This window comes from Lissotriton helveticus, chromosome 12 (assembly GCF_964261635.1).
Source record: "Lissotriton helveticus chromosome 12, aLisHel1.1, whole genome shotgun sequence".
Taxonomy (NCBI): domain Eukaryota; kingdom Metazoa; phylum Chordata; class Amphibia; order Caudata; family Salamandridae; genus Lissotriton; species Lissotriton helveticus.
Window position 1 is genome coordinate 385671200 of NC_136073.1, and position 14377 is coordinate 385685576.

The following is a 14377-nucleotide window of genomic DNA, read 5'->3' on the forward strand; positions in this document are numbered from 1 at the left end:
GGCCCCAAGCCCGTCTGAGCCCGGACGAGCCCAGACGGGCAGGATTCTGGCTGGACTCCGGCGTGAGTCCGGCGACTCCGCTGCGCAACTCCGCTGCGCGTCGTCATGGTGAGGTTTAAGTAAGGGCGTGAGATCCTGGTTGGAAGACTAGGGCACTGGCGGGAATGGCGCCAAGTTTGTGATAGTTTGTCAAATAATGTGAAGAAAAATCAAAACTCTGAAAGTAATGGGGAAATGTTTTACACATGAAAACTCTAGTGAACAACTCAATAAATGCTGATTGGGAAGGTGATTGGGAGCGGCACATGAATACTATGGAGCCACTGATTGCTATGTTTCATACATTTGTTTGAATAAACTACCTGAGATATGGGTCCTGGGATTTTTATAAAGAGCAAAGAAGCTAACGGTACAGGACTCCTCGCTCACAATGAACCACCAGATCAATGCTGCATCCTCATCCTGCTTCCATACACTCCACCTGCTTCTATAGACATTAAATGGATCCCCAAAGAACCCAGAAAGATGGTCACCCATGCACTCATTACCAGCTGACTCAATGTGGCAATGTACTCTATGCTGGCGTCACCCAAAATCAGCTCAGGAAATTGCAGAACGTTCAAAACACTGCAGCCAGACTGGTCCTAATCATAACCCCGCCCCAGCTACATCACACAACACCTCTGACAACTCCACTGGCTTCCAGTCAACAAGAGAATCACCTACTTCAAGCTCCTGACACATGCCTACAAAGCTCTCCAAGTTGCAGAACCAGCATATCTGAAACACCTTCGCTCCATCCAACTTATTCTGGCCATTTTCCCATGGATTCACAAGACCAAAACCAGAGGAAGATTGTTCTCCTACCTCACCACCTAGATATACAACATCCAGCCCCTCCAATTCAGGCAGTCACCGTCGCTGACCCAATTCAGGAAGTATCTCAAGACCGGGCTTTTTGACTGAACCTTCACGCCCAGACAAATCAGCAGCCCCTCACCCCCTTCAGCATATTGAGACCTTCACAGGTGAGGAGCTGAGCTATGCAAACTCCTGATTGACTGATTGAGAGGTGGAAAACATACATTTATGGAAAATAAATCCAAAAACAATTTGTGTTGAAAGTCAGAGAGGGAAGGTTCAATGCTGTGGCTCAAGATATGACATTGGACACAAAGAAGCTCAAAGGAAATTGTTGGTCAGACACATAAATATGTTGCTCAATGGCAGCTTGTTTACCATGATATCCTTTCTATTTGCAATGTTTTCAGAGAGATGAAAAATTCAAAATTAATGAGGCAGCTGGAAACTGTTCTTCACCATGAACTTCTGGGAAAGAGAGGGCGACATTTTAATAAATATGTTGACAACCTTCTTATTTCATGCAGCAGCAAGGAAACCCCTTCGAAATGACTGAGCCTGTGCAACGACACAAATTTGTGAACAATCAATATGTGGATATCAATATATAGACACGTCTACTAGATGTCCTGGAGCATGGATGGGAACTATATGCAGAACTGAAGCAGGAAAGATTTGTATTGAAAGAGAAAAAGCTGTTTGACATAATCAATAAAGCTAAACTTCCATTGTTTCATTGCCATTGTAGGAGCTTTGTCCAACCAGCCATCACAAAACAGTTTATAAAAATACAACTTTTGCAAGCCCATAGAGAGATGGATGTAGTAAAATAAAGGAGGGAATTTATCAAGAACATTCTGTTGCATGACCTTCTTCCAGCAAACACATTATTTGATGCAGATTCTACAACCAAACTAGGGAAGCACAAACTTGTATAAGAGCTGGAAAAAAACCTTTCACTTGAAGAATTTCAATCGAAAGGATGACCTCAGAGAAAACTGCTGTGGTTGTAGACTGTATGTCACAATTGCGAATGATCAAGATTTCATCCATGCAAAACTTCAGAGAGATCACTCAGACTGTTCTACAGATAGCAAACTCGGTGTGAACCTTGCAAGAACTTCACATTGTATTTGACAGTCATCTTGAACTATCTGTCAAAGAATGTGAGAGAATCAGATGAATGTCTACAAGTGGATCAACTGACCTTGCCAGAATCAAAAATTCAACGCCTATACCTGTGCAACTTGATAAATTCTGATCATCAATATCCAGCAAGATGAACTTGGAGATGTTAACTTGTCAAAAAAAAAAATACGGCCCTAGTGTTCAAGAACTTAACACTTAACAGCATATTAGAGAAAACTGACCCTCGAGTTGTGCCACATGTTGAGTGCGCTGTTCGAAATGGTTCCAATTGAGTCATTGTACTGTCAAATAACACAGATGGTACTATTGTGCTACTTAGATTTGTTGCAATGTTCATAAGTCAAGGAATGTCGGAGTTATGGATACATAATAGAACAGGTTAGAAAAGACACCTAATCCGCTTTATATTCTGTGCAAGAAATTTGACCCAGAGATGCCCAGTGTTCTTTTCAAGGCACATATTCTCATGTCTGATGACACTATGAGCAAAATTGGAACAAAGCTTGGAGCTTGAAATGCTGAGCCTGTGAAGTTTTTAAAAGGATTTGCTGAGACAGAAGAAGAATGTAACTTTAAAGACAGAAAAATACCTTATGTGTGTGTGTGGAAATTAAGGTTCTGACTGTCATACAGCTGATGATCTTCGGTATAGTGATTTCAAAATATCAGTCCCCCCAAGTGACTTTCCACAGACGTTATATTCTGTCTGTGTACATATTAAAAGAGCGTTCTACTTTATCAGATGATGTGTTTGTTTTGGATCATGCATTTGTAGAGAAAGATCTGTGTGAATTTGGTTGGGAAGATATTGATGGGGTGCTAAGACCTAAAACATTTCCAAAGCCTCTAGCCACAGAGCTTATACATACATGTACTTGCAAAACCTGTACTACAAAAAGATGTGCCGGTCGATATGCCCTTCTCAAATGCTCAATGATCTGCAAATGTGCCACGAGCGATTGCTGAATCAAAAAAATAAAATAAACAATGAAAATGTCTCTAAAACAGAAGTGATACACATTTTTTCATATTCTGATCATACACATTGTTTGGTATATATATAAAATGATTAAAAAAACGATTATTTGTTTGATTTCTATAAATGTCTCTTCTTCCTCTATTGTAGCCGCTATTTGGGAAAATGGCAGAAGGGTTGCTCTGGCGAGTTATTTTCCTTCTTTATAAGACTATTTAACCCCCAGATCCTATGTTTTGATGCCAAAATGAAGTATAGAGGCCTCATGATTCCTGAAATATTACATCACACTGCAACATAACCGCCATTTTTAAAAATGTCATCCAGAAATATTCAGCCCGGATGAGCAGTGTCTATCCAAATTAAATGACTTCTCTAATGATCCAAAATGTCTGGATACGATTTCTTTTTATGGAGCTATACCAGTTAACTGGGATTACTAGCAGCCATGTTAAAATTGTATACTACGCAGAAACGTTGTCGTTCTTTGAATTGCAAAAAAGACATTGTTATGATCTGTATGGTAAATTCAAAGTTGAATCATCTTTTGAAACCTCCTGTCCTCCAACCAGACCACTCACAGCCAGCGATTGTGCATTGAGCAAAAGCAGGTCATGATGCCTACTGTAGCCGTGGCCGGGGCTGGTGGAGGGAGTGAGTGGCACCAGCAGTGGCAGTAACTAGCAGCTTCATAAAAAGGTTTGGGCCCTAGTACTTATTTATTTTTACAAATTAAGTAATTGGTATCACCGTTATTGACCATTACACAGGCTGTAATGTGCTCAACCCGAAGAAACACCGTTTATGCATTTTATTTTCTAACTGTCTTGTATTCTTTCCCTTTTCTTACACCCATGTCTAAAGAAGAGATTATGCATACTAAAGGCGTTCAACACATGGTGGTAGATCACTTGTTTGAAAGGAAAGGAGAGTAGGTGTTGTCATATCAGTGTTCATCACAACAACAATTAGAGTTGTACTGAACAGGAATATAATTTACAATTCCGAGACTTCAAGCAGAGATTTCTTATGTGTCATAATGTTCACTCCTGCTTTGACAAGCTGTCTCCACTTCATCTCTACTTGTTAAATAGAGAATCCTTAGCATTAAAATCTATACTTCAAAGTTGATTGTACTTTTATTTAAATAAAAATTGGTTTGTGCAGGGTTTTTTTCTTGCACATTATCAGGAGGTGGCACCAAATGCACTATCAAATGTTTTAGAGCATAAAACACACTCCTGATTGCACCCACTTTAAAAATGTTAAAAGTGCATTAGTTGGACATTGACAGCGGCATCCCACTTCCATAATCACAAAAAGTCTCTTTCTCAGACTTTCATCTTAGCATAGCTTTATTATATATCTTTGACACTGCCTTTTCCGTGCATACACCGTGGAGCAGTGGTTCTCAACCTGTGGTCCGGGGGACCCCTAGGGGTCTATAAAGCTTACTCAGGGGGTCTGCCACTGCTTAGAACATTAAATAATATTAACTGTTTAATAAAATGTATATAAATAAAGAAGAAACGTTTTAAACTGAATATTTTAAAACGTTCTTAAAATGTAAAGCAATTTGAAATTGGGGACTAAAAATGAAGTTAGTATCTTTAGATATATTCGAGGGAGCAGTGCAATTGCAGCAAACATTCTATAGCATGAACAACGAATAGCCTGGCCTCAGTTCAATTAAGAAAAGCTCCAACCTTCCCATTATAATGGGAAGTTTTTTTAATATGTTTTGTCGATTGTGTACTGTTTGATGCATGCTGGTGTTCCTTTTAACTAAAGGTGGGTGGAGCTCGCAGAGTTACAGAAAAACTCTGGGAGATTCCATGGAATTCCATCAAAGGGTGGACAATATGAAGCTTGTGCTGTAATTTAGCGCTGATAGTGTGAGCAACACTGAAAATCAGCATGAACGGCACTATGCATTGAACAAAAGTGAGTGGCCATTAGAGTTGATTTTGCTGCTACTTGAATACAAAATCTACTTGAGCTGCAGCAAATATGCTAGAATGACAGCCTTCTGACCCCGACCACTCGTGAATGTCAGCAACTGCCTGTGATAGAAAATTGCGCCAGGATATGCCAAATCTCGCTCGCATATTGTGGAGTCCTGCGGGAGAAAAATTGGCAAAATTCGGCCTGATCTCAGTTTTAAAGAGTAATGTTGAGTGGTCAAAATGCCACCAATTCCACGAGTGAACGAAACATTCTGCCCACTCGTACTTTTAACTAACAACTGTAGATACACCAGCAGACTGTGTGATAGAGCAACACATGTTCTATCGCAGAACATTAGAACTCACATGGCCAGTGTTCTCATTACATACCCATGCCTCAGTTGTTAATTTGTGCCACCTTTTGCAGAGAGTAGAACCGAGCAGTCGTTTTTGATGACCAGGGGTTACATTTTATCATCTGCAAGAGAAAGAAAGTTTTAGAAGTAAGGGGAAAGATAGACAGACAATGACTATAGGTGAAAAGGGGACGAAAAAGAACAAACAACAATTGCATAATGACACAGAAGGAATATTGAGGTGAAAAGCATAGGCATTATATATTCTCAAGATGGCAATCTTAGTACCCAGCAACTCCAGCTTGGGTACTTTTGAAAACCCTTGGTTCCTGGCACTTATTTGTTTACAAATTAGTCAGTCTGACCGAATGGACAGGCTGGAAATATTTACCTGATTATGATCGCATGTCCCTCTCGGGGCTAGGAGGGTGGCGCTCAGATAGGCTGAAAACATTCCATACCCATTTAAAGTATTACATTTCTTTTGTACCTAAGGTGAAGTCTGAAAGTTACAGTCTGTGCCTTATATATTAGATTCAGCGCCAGGAACAATATAAGATCCAGAGTACAGGATCAGAAAAAAAGCATAGAAAATACATTGATTCTGCAGCACAAACATGGCTATATACTATGTGCCTAAAACTAAAATTATCTTTTTGATAGGTAGACAAAGGCAGGCTATGAGAACTTGTCTTACCTTATTCTCCTGCTTATCAAGCCCATTTATATGAGTGAACAGCAGTATTTTGCACTCTGAATAGGCTACATGAAGCACAGAGAAAAAAGAATATGGCCAGCACTGGCCTTTGCCAGTGGAAGTAACTGGACTCACCACTGAACTAGTGGTGAGGGATGACTAACAGGAAGTAATCGCCTGGATTTATACTATAGCTCTCTGGTGGCTACTTTGTTTACCAGATTATGAGCAGTCTGTCCTCACCGTTTCAAGCCTTTACATTTCACTAATGGTAATGTTTGACTATCAAACATGCAGTTTTAAAACGAAAGCAGACCAGGGGAATAATATCTCATCGTCTTTCCAAGGAGGCAGAAATAATGATGGCCCAAGAACTTCCACAGCTATGTCGGAATACCTGTAAGCCTATTGGATATCAGAGGATGGACCACTGCTGCCAGGCCAATCAGGAGGCCTGGTCTTTGATTTAAACAGAAGGAATTGCATGAGGTCCTGAACTGTCCCGGATGAATCGGAAGTAGTGTACAAGGTCTGAAAAATTAAAACAACAAAAGCTACCTATGGCTGTCGTGTTACAACTTGCAGGCTCAGTGACAGGGTGGAAATGCCCTCCAATCATATGGAGTAATGTACCCCACAGCGGTACGTCAAAAAGGATGTTCCTCGACAACTTGCAAATTACTTTTAATTTGAAGATCACAGCCTGCTTTTCCTTGCTCTACTCTATTATTAAAATTTCTGAAAACCCAGCACACATCTTAGTCTTAAGACGCTAACACAATGTAATGAGTATCGAATGATAGTCATATTACATTTAATTTATTGCATCCATTACATCAAAACTAACAAGACATTAATATCAATTATTAGTAATAACATGACTCGTCTTTTCTGATGAAGTCAAATTTGGTGTTCAGTGAGTTTCTGTGCTTACACATGACACTATCAACAGTATTTTGGGGCCCCATGTACAAAGTCTTTTTGCTGTCGGAACCGGATGATTGTACCGCTTTCGACTGCAAAAATGCTTTAATAAATATACAAAACACAAATTGCAAATCGCAATTTGTGTTTACGATTTTTAAGGGACGTGTTTAAGGCGTCCCTTCCAAATACTAAAATTGAATGGGATATATAGATGTTTGTGACCAAATTATTTTTGCAAAACATTAATATATTACCTACCAACTCCTTGAAGGAGGTGGTTACCCATTCGAAAATGTGAAGGGGTCCCAAGGGTCCCCTTCCCCTTTGAAAATTAAAAATAAATTATTTTTAGGAGGAGGCAGTGGTCTCATGGAAACTGCAAAGGTTATTTTTTTACTTTTTAAATGCATTCCGTTTTCCTTTAGTGAAAACAGTCTGCATAAAAAAACAAAATGATTGCATTATGTAAAAACAATCACATACATAATGATCTGGTGTATGGCGTTTTAGGATCCAAACAAAATGTACTGATTCATGCTCTTATGTAGGTACAATTCACATTGCCCTATTTTAGGCGTAGAAATCATAACCTTATTTACACATAGACCATGCAGTCCAAATACAGGCATGGCTACTTCCACTCATTCCAAAAAGCCACAACGATTTCTTGGAAAAATCAGCTTAAGCAGTCAGGGACATCCCCTTGCTTGCATATTGATTTGTCCAAGAACTCATGGAGTTTTCAAAGAATTACCATTCCCTTCGGGTTCTTTCATGATGTTATTATGCCCGACTTTACGTCAAACTAGGCCCCTTCCAGGTGTAAATATGCCTACACTTACGGTGGTTCGAAGCAGCTCGACTATCTACTTGCCCGACACAGCTCGCTACAGCAAGTGCTGAAGGAAGCCGACCCTCCAGCTGGCGCACTGATCGAGAAGCTGTCCTTTCTCTCGCCGAGAATCCAGCTCCAGTGTTTCCAAGCTCCCCTCGTGGGGTGTTGGGAAATCGAGTTCCGAGACAGAAATACCAGACCTCCTTCATTCTAAAACCAAGGTATGGAGCTGATTGGAACTAAAGAGAAATCTTGGATAGATTCTTGGCAAAGAAACTAAACCTATGCTACACCACACTTACTTCTTCCCTCGTACTAGACTTAGGTTAGGTACATCACGTAGGTGTATTTTAGAAGCACCAGTTGAGTACTTTTAGCTTTTGTTATTTATGTATGTATCTATCTATGGTTTTGAAACCATACAATGCTTTTACAGTATTATTTTATAATATTCTTCTTGCTGTACGCATTATACTTTACAGCCAGTATTAAGATTGCAGCAGTTCACTTTACTTGCATGAGAAAGAAGACTGTTCAATAAATGCTTTTTATTGAAAACGCCCGTCTCTCTATTTTCTCTGCACCTCTGATGAAACGAAGCATGCACGATTGACTGAATAAAATATCTATCTATTGTTTCCACGACTCTGAAGATACATTTATTCTTGGGGAAACAAAGTTGTCATGTTTATGCGGTTGTCAGAATCTAATTTATTCGAGAAAGTTTCTAGTGACCTCTGAGCTAGCTGGCACCCACAATTAAGTCTAATATATTCGATAGAGAGCTAGTTGACCTAAGTCCTACGTCAAATCTATAGGATATTTTATTCCAATGTGCAGAGCCTATTGGGAATATAGGAACTACACTACAGATCTGCTGAGGCCAACAGGCCGCCATCCCTGAGTTTTTGCAATTCCCAAAGGGTTGCATACTGAGAACTACCAAATAAATTTTTATGAGGTAGGTCTATTTGCGATACACTGGGAATCACGGTAAGTGTAATACACTTTTGTACATTAGTGTTTGTGAATACCAAGTAGCGAATTGCAAAAATTAGAATTTTGGTAATTGCAACCACTAAGGCCCATTATGGACAAAACTTCATTTTTCATTTCCTAAATAATAAATCCAATGAAATCCAAGAAAATGCAAAATGGAATGTACTAAAACTGCGATTTCCTAATAGGGATTCCTATAGAGTTGTAATTGCTATTAAGAAATCGCTAATTAGGAAATGCAAAACTATTTGTTCCTGTGCATCTGATTGTATGTAGCTTTAGGTTTCCTATTTCTAATAGTACATTTTTGTGATATGCTATTAGGAATTTGCAAACGTCTATGTACAACAGTATGTTTTACACTGTTAGCAATTCCCACTGTGTTGCAATTGATCTACCTCTTCAATGCTCATGCGGTAGGTCACCATTTGTGACCCATTGACAATCTCTAAAAACATAGGGATGGTGTCTTGCTGGAGACAGTAGACCACCATGTCTGTGTTTGCTTTTAAATAAAGCAACATTATTTTTTGTGGACATGTAGCCCTTTTTCCTTAAAGGAAAATGGGATGCATTTGAAACAAAAAATGTTCATTTGTCAAGAGTAGGTAGTGTTCGGTGGGACCACTGACTGCCTCTTAGAAAATCTTTTTGCAACCATTCACAAAGGGGAAGGGACCTCTTACCGATGTGCTAACACCTTCTTGAAGTAGGCAGTACAATGTGAATGTTTTGTGTTTGTATTTCGATCGCACAACTTCATATGTACCACTGCAAGTCTCTATTAGGAAGAGATGCTCTCAACACACCTCTTCCTAATATTGAATTGATAACCCATTTTTCAATTCGGAAATAGTAACTGAATCACAAAAAAGGGTTTAGTATATGGAAAAATGCTTTTTTCAGGCTGCAAACAGCCCCATTCTGCAAACCTGAAAAAGCTATCTACATGTGGCCCTTGTAGGAATGGTCTTGCGTTTCAAAATTTTCTTTTTCCTAATACGTAATGACAATCGTACTTAGGGCCACCCCTTTACAAGTGAAAAAAAAAGAAAGTAGTTGCATGTCAAGCACTCAAATGCCCTTGAGTGATTGCACGCACATGGCACTGCAAAAAGTGCAATTTGTGTGTCTTTTTCCATTTCGCACATGATTACTATCGAATTGGAATCAATGGTAATAGTAGTTCCTAAATGCCTATTTCGCATTTAGGAAGTGCTTTGTACACGTGCTTAGGAAATTGCAAATAGGAAATTCCTATTTGGAATTTCCTATTTTGGTAATTGCAAATTGTGATTTCTATGGGTTAGAAATCGCAATTTGCGATTGCGATTCTGCTTTTGTACATGTGGAAAGCCTACTTAGCATTTCTTAACAGCCCAAAATAATGATACGGTCCGTTAACAAATGCTAAATGGATTCGTACATTTGGCCAATTTTTTGGACCTACGATGACCGCCCCAGAATATTTATTGCTTTTGGAAAAGAACAGCAGCAGAGGTCCTCCCTGTACTTCCTACATTTTCCAAACAATTCTGGTTGTAATTCCTAATGTAGTACATGATATCAGGTCGGATTTCCACTCCTAACAGCTGAAAGAATGCCATCCAGCATTAGATTCACCTTCTCCATTACATAATGGGTTATCTCTGTGCAGGATTTTCATCCATTTCGAAGTCCACAGATTGCCGCAGCCTAGCAGCATGATGGACGTCGATTGTCCTCACTGTTGTAGCGATAGCAGAGAAATGGCGGTTTTTCCACTTCCACATTGTACATGTTTGGTTGCCCACGGTAGCTTCAATTTTCAGCTAAATGGGCATATTTGTGCACTAAGTAGATTTTGGAAAAGACTCTTGACATCGAGAGAAGACAACATATATGAAAATATATTATATATACATTGCATTTCATAATCTTCCATAAATCGAAGACAGTAATCTTGAGCAATTCCAGCCATAAACAGTCAGGTTATATCAGGAATAATACAAAACTCAGTCAAGACATGGCAGCTGTGTGCACCTCATTGTGTTGTTCCCTGTGGCTTTCATTACTAATTGTTGGTGTTGTAGCAAGCACATTTGCCTACTTCATGTCATCAGCACATTCACGCACTAACTGTCAGGGACACACGTATATTTCTTTGAAAATGTTGTGTTATGTTAAGAGATAGTTTTGGATCCTAAACAAAATAAAGGCATGGAGACAAGCATTGGGCAAGAAGACCATAGCTGTTACAAGGCTAAAAGAAACCAAATGCATGATATGCCATAGACATGTTCTACATCTTTGTACTGAAACCAGAATATAGGCCAACAGCCTGCCAGGACAATTGTGTGTTTTGTGATAACAAATGTATTTGTGGCAAGCTACAATTCTACCACAAGGTGTGGGCAACGGCATCATAGATTGTGGTTTTAATCTCTATCCTCATACATCATCCTATCATTGATTTAGCACTGCCGCTTTGGTGTGACAGACACCCCAGAGTGGAGGCAGTGGTGAAGGGTCAGTCCATTAGTTGCTTTTGGATATTCATTCCAGACACATGTGACCTGCCACCAGTGGAGGGTTTGTATTGACACTGAATTCCAGTTTGTAGCTCTTTGATGTCTTGTGTTTGTGTTTGCTCCGTGGAACCTCAATGGTGTACAGTGATGGGCCATCTGAAGAGAGTCAAGAGATATATTTGTAGGGTCACTTGTGCCGCAGTCATTGATACGTCAGGGTATATCGCTATTACTAATCGTTGTCTCCTACATTACACATACAGTTAACTGTGACACCCTGTGAAGGAGTAAATGTGTGTAAAAGTGGGCTTACCCTACAATCGTGTGCAATAGTTCAATGTGGATAGCATATGCTGTGCTCAGATACTCACAAATCAGCCACATTTCTCTGTAGGCAAAGGCATCCAGTTGAGGTCATTGGCTGCATGACAGAAGATAAGCTACCATGCTTTACTCTGGGAACAATATCAAAAACGTCTGTTAAGCATCCAGTGGCATCACAGACAGCCTGCTCATCGATCAGATGCCAACAGGATTGTTTCTCATGATAGCGTGCAGTGTGCCAAGGATGCTGCATCATAATATGTGTGCAGCCGATAACTCCAAGCACAGTGGCGAAAGGGCTCTTACATAAAATAGCCACACAACATGTGCCTGAGGTGTTAAACACTAATAATTGTCTGTCTGCATTTATAGGCCCTTTCTAAAGGTGAGGCACAGAATTAGGGAACTGGACACATGATAGCTGTTAACTTCCAGCAGTGTGCCAGTGATATAATTACTCTAGTGTCTGGTTCAGCCTTACCATTTCATTCAGCACCTCAAATGTGATTTTCTTAATCTATTCAATAAAAACGTTGATATTGAAGTACAACATGTGCACGTCCTGTAGCACATCACCTTGATAGGTGACATGGGGGTGCTCAAGGTGGCAGGATAGCAATAGGGATTGAGATGGATTCTAATTCCTGCAAGGCTAATTAGTGTTTGAATTTGCATGAGCACTGTCGTCAGTCTTCAGCAGTTACCGGAACTTAATTGCTTCTCCTAATATCATATGAAATATGTGAACACCTTTGCAGGAATAACCGTCGACATCCTGGAAATTAGTGTGGCTTTATATGTGAGTCTACAGTGCCACCACAGTCACAGCGAATCATAATTTTGCAACAAACCTAATATGACAAGCCCGTTGGTTAAATAAGTAAGGAATAGGTTCTGCATACTTCCCACAGCTGTTGTTAGTGATAAATAGGAAACTTCCTACTGACCCTCACCTCATCTCATCTTACTTTTGGTGTTATGACAGCAAATAGAGTCTACTTAGTTTATATAACACTACAGCAGAAGGCGTCTCGTCAACCGTTTCTTAATATATCCACATTTCTGTTTGAACTAAGATGACTGACAAACATATAAATCCTTTGCTAGCACAGCCCCAGGGAGTGTAGAGAAGCATCAATATTTCTCTATATGATATTCTGTTTGTCAGATTATCATATACTGAAATATTGCGTCCTAAATAACATTTAATAAAATATCATCCAGAAGGGTGTAGATTTTCTATTGTTAACTCCAAAAGAGAATTATTTTTGTAGGAAACATTAAGGGCACAGTCAACAAAATGTTGACCATCGATATTCTAGTGCCACACTTTATGTCACACATGATCTACATTGCATCATGTCAATGAGTGACAATGTGTTAGAAAGAAGATCTGTTTATGGATTATATTCCAATCAAAAACTCTAGGAAACCTCGCTAGTCCTAGTCAGCTATTTCATAAGGTAAGGTAAGGCATCATCAACAAACTATAGCAAAGGGTTCTACATTTTCATTTTTATCGTGTGGAGGAAGCACTCCAAAGATAAGATGCAATGTAGGCGGGATCAACAAACATCCTCACATTGTTCTTCTTACCAAAGAACTACAGGTCTTATGCTATAAGGCTTCTAGGTTATTTATCCCACAACTCTGTTATTGAATACTATTAAGCCTCCTGGAATGTGAAAAGTAAATTAAGGTACATTTCCTTTTAGTTTAATTCCCATGATGAACAACCTCATGTAAATAGCCATCACGCAGCAAACATTTCAGTTATACACACACATTTTTGGATTTAGAATTGAATGATCATTGGACAGTTTTAGCACAAAAGCAAACATATTGTAACTACTTAAAAGAAATGTGTATGGCAGGGCGTCAGCTGAGTTTTTCTTTTTCCCCACATTGAATTGGCTGTTATATATATAATTCCACTTACTAGCGAGTGTTTCAACAGCAATGTCGATAGTGCATTTCAACTCAGGAGTGACTACTTCTTTCAGCAACTAAACGTGTAAACATGATATTTCTACCCGTTCCCAAACAAAGGTTATAGCTTACTAAATGCAACAGGGTAACCAAATGTTATCCTATGGGAGAGGTATGCCTTGTAGTTGTAAAAACGAATGTAAGAGAGTTTCACCTAAGGGTGGGCGGTAAACTCCGCTCAGCCGTTGGAGTTTGCAACTCTGTTCTCCGCTTGGAGCACGTAATTCAGCACTTGAAGTGCTAGGTGGTGACTTTGATTGATGGTTTTGTTTGGATCTGGGGTCTGCGCATGCTGTAACTGTGTGCAGGTGCCCACTATTCCCAGCCATCTGCAAGCAGTTGGGTGGCTGCGAGGGAGCACGCAGGTTGACGGAGAGAGCAGTGGTCACACAGGAGCTGATTGTCAGGTTTAGGGTGGCACACGTTCTAGGGCCCATCCCACTCACTGCACATATATGCATGACATTGTGCGCCAAAGCCTTTTGTGGGAAAGCACATTGGTCTGCTTCCCTGGGTCGCTGGTGGTTACTGTGCAACCATCAGAGATAATGTGCTTTTCCTTGTGTATTTTGGTTCATCATAACTTTCAATGTTTTGTATGATTTTAAAGTGCCTTTAGTCACATGCTATATGAACACTAATGTTTACTGAAATGATGCCTTAATCCCAAGGGCTTTTCTTACAGCTCCTTATTGTTTTTCCAGGAGATTCTCCCCTGTAACTACATCTCCCATCATCCTATGGGGGAATTGCAAGGTGAGCGTGGCAATGCTAAAGTCAGCGGCCACGCTCCTTCACCGGTGTTCAC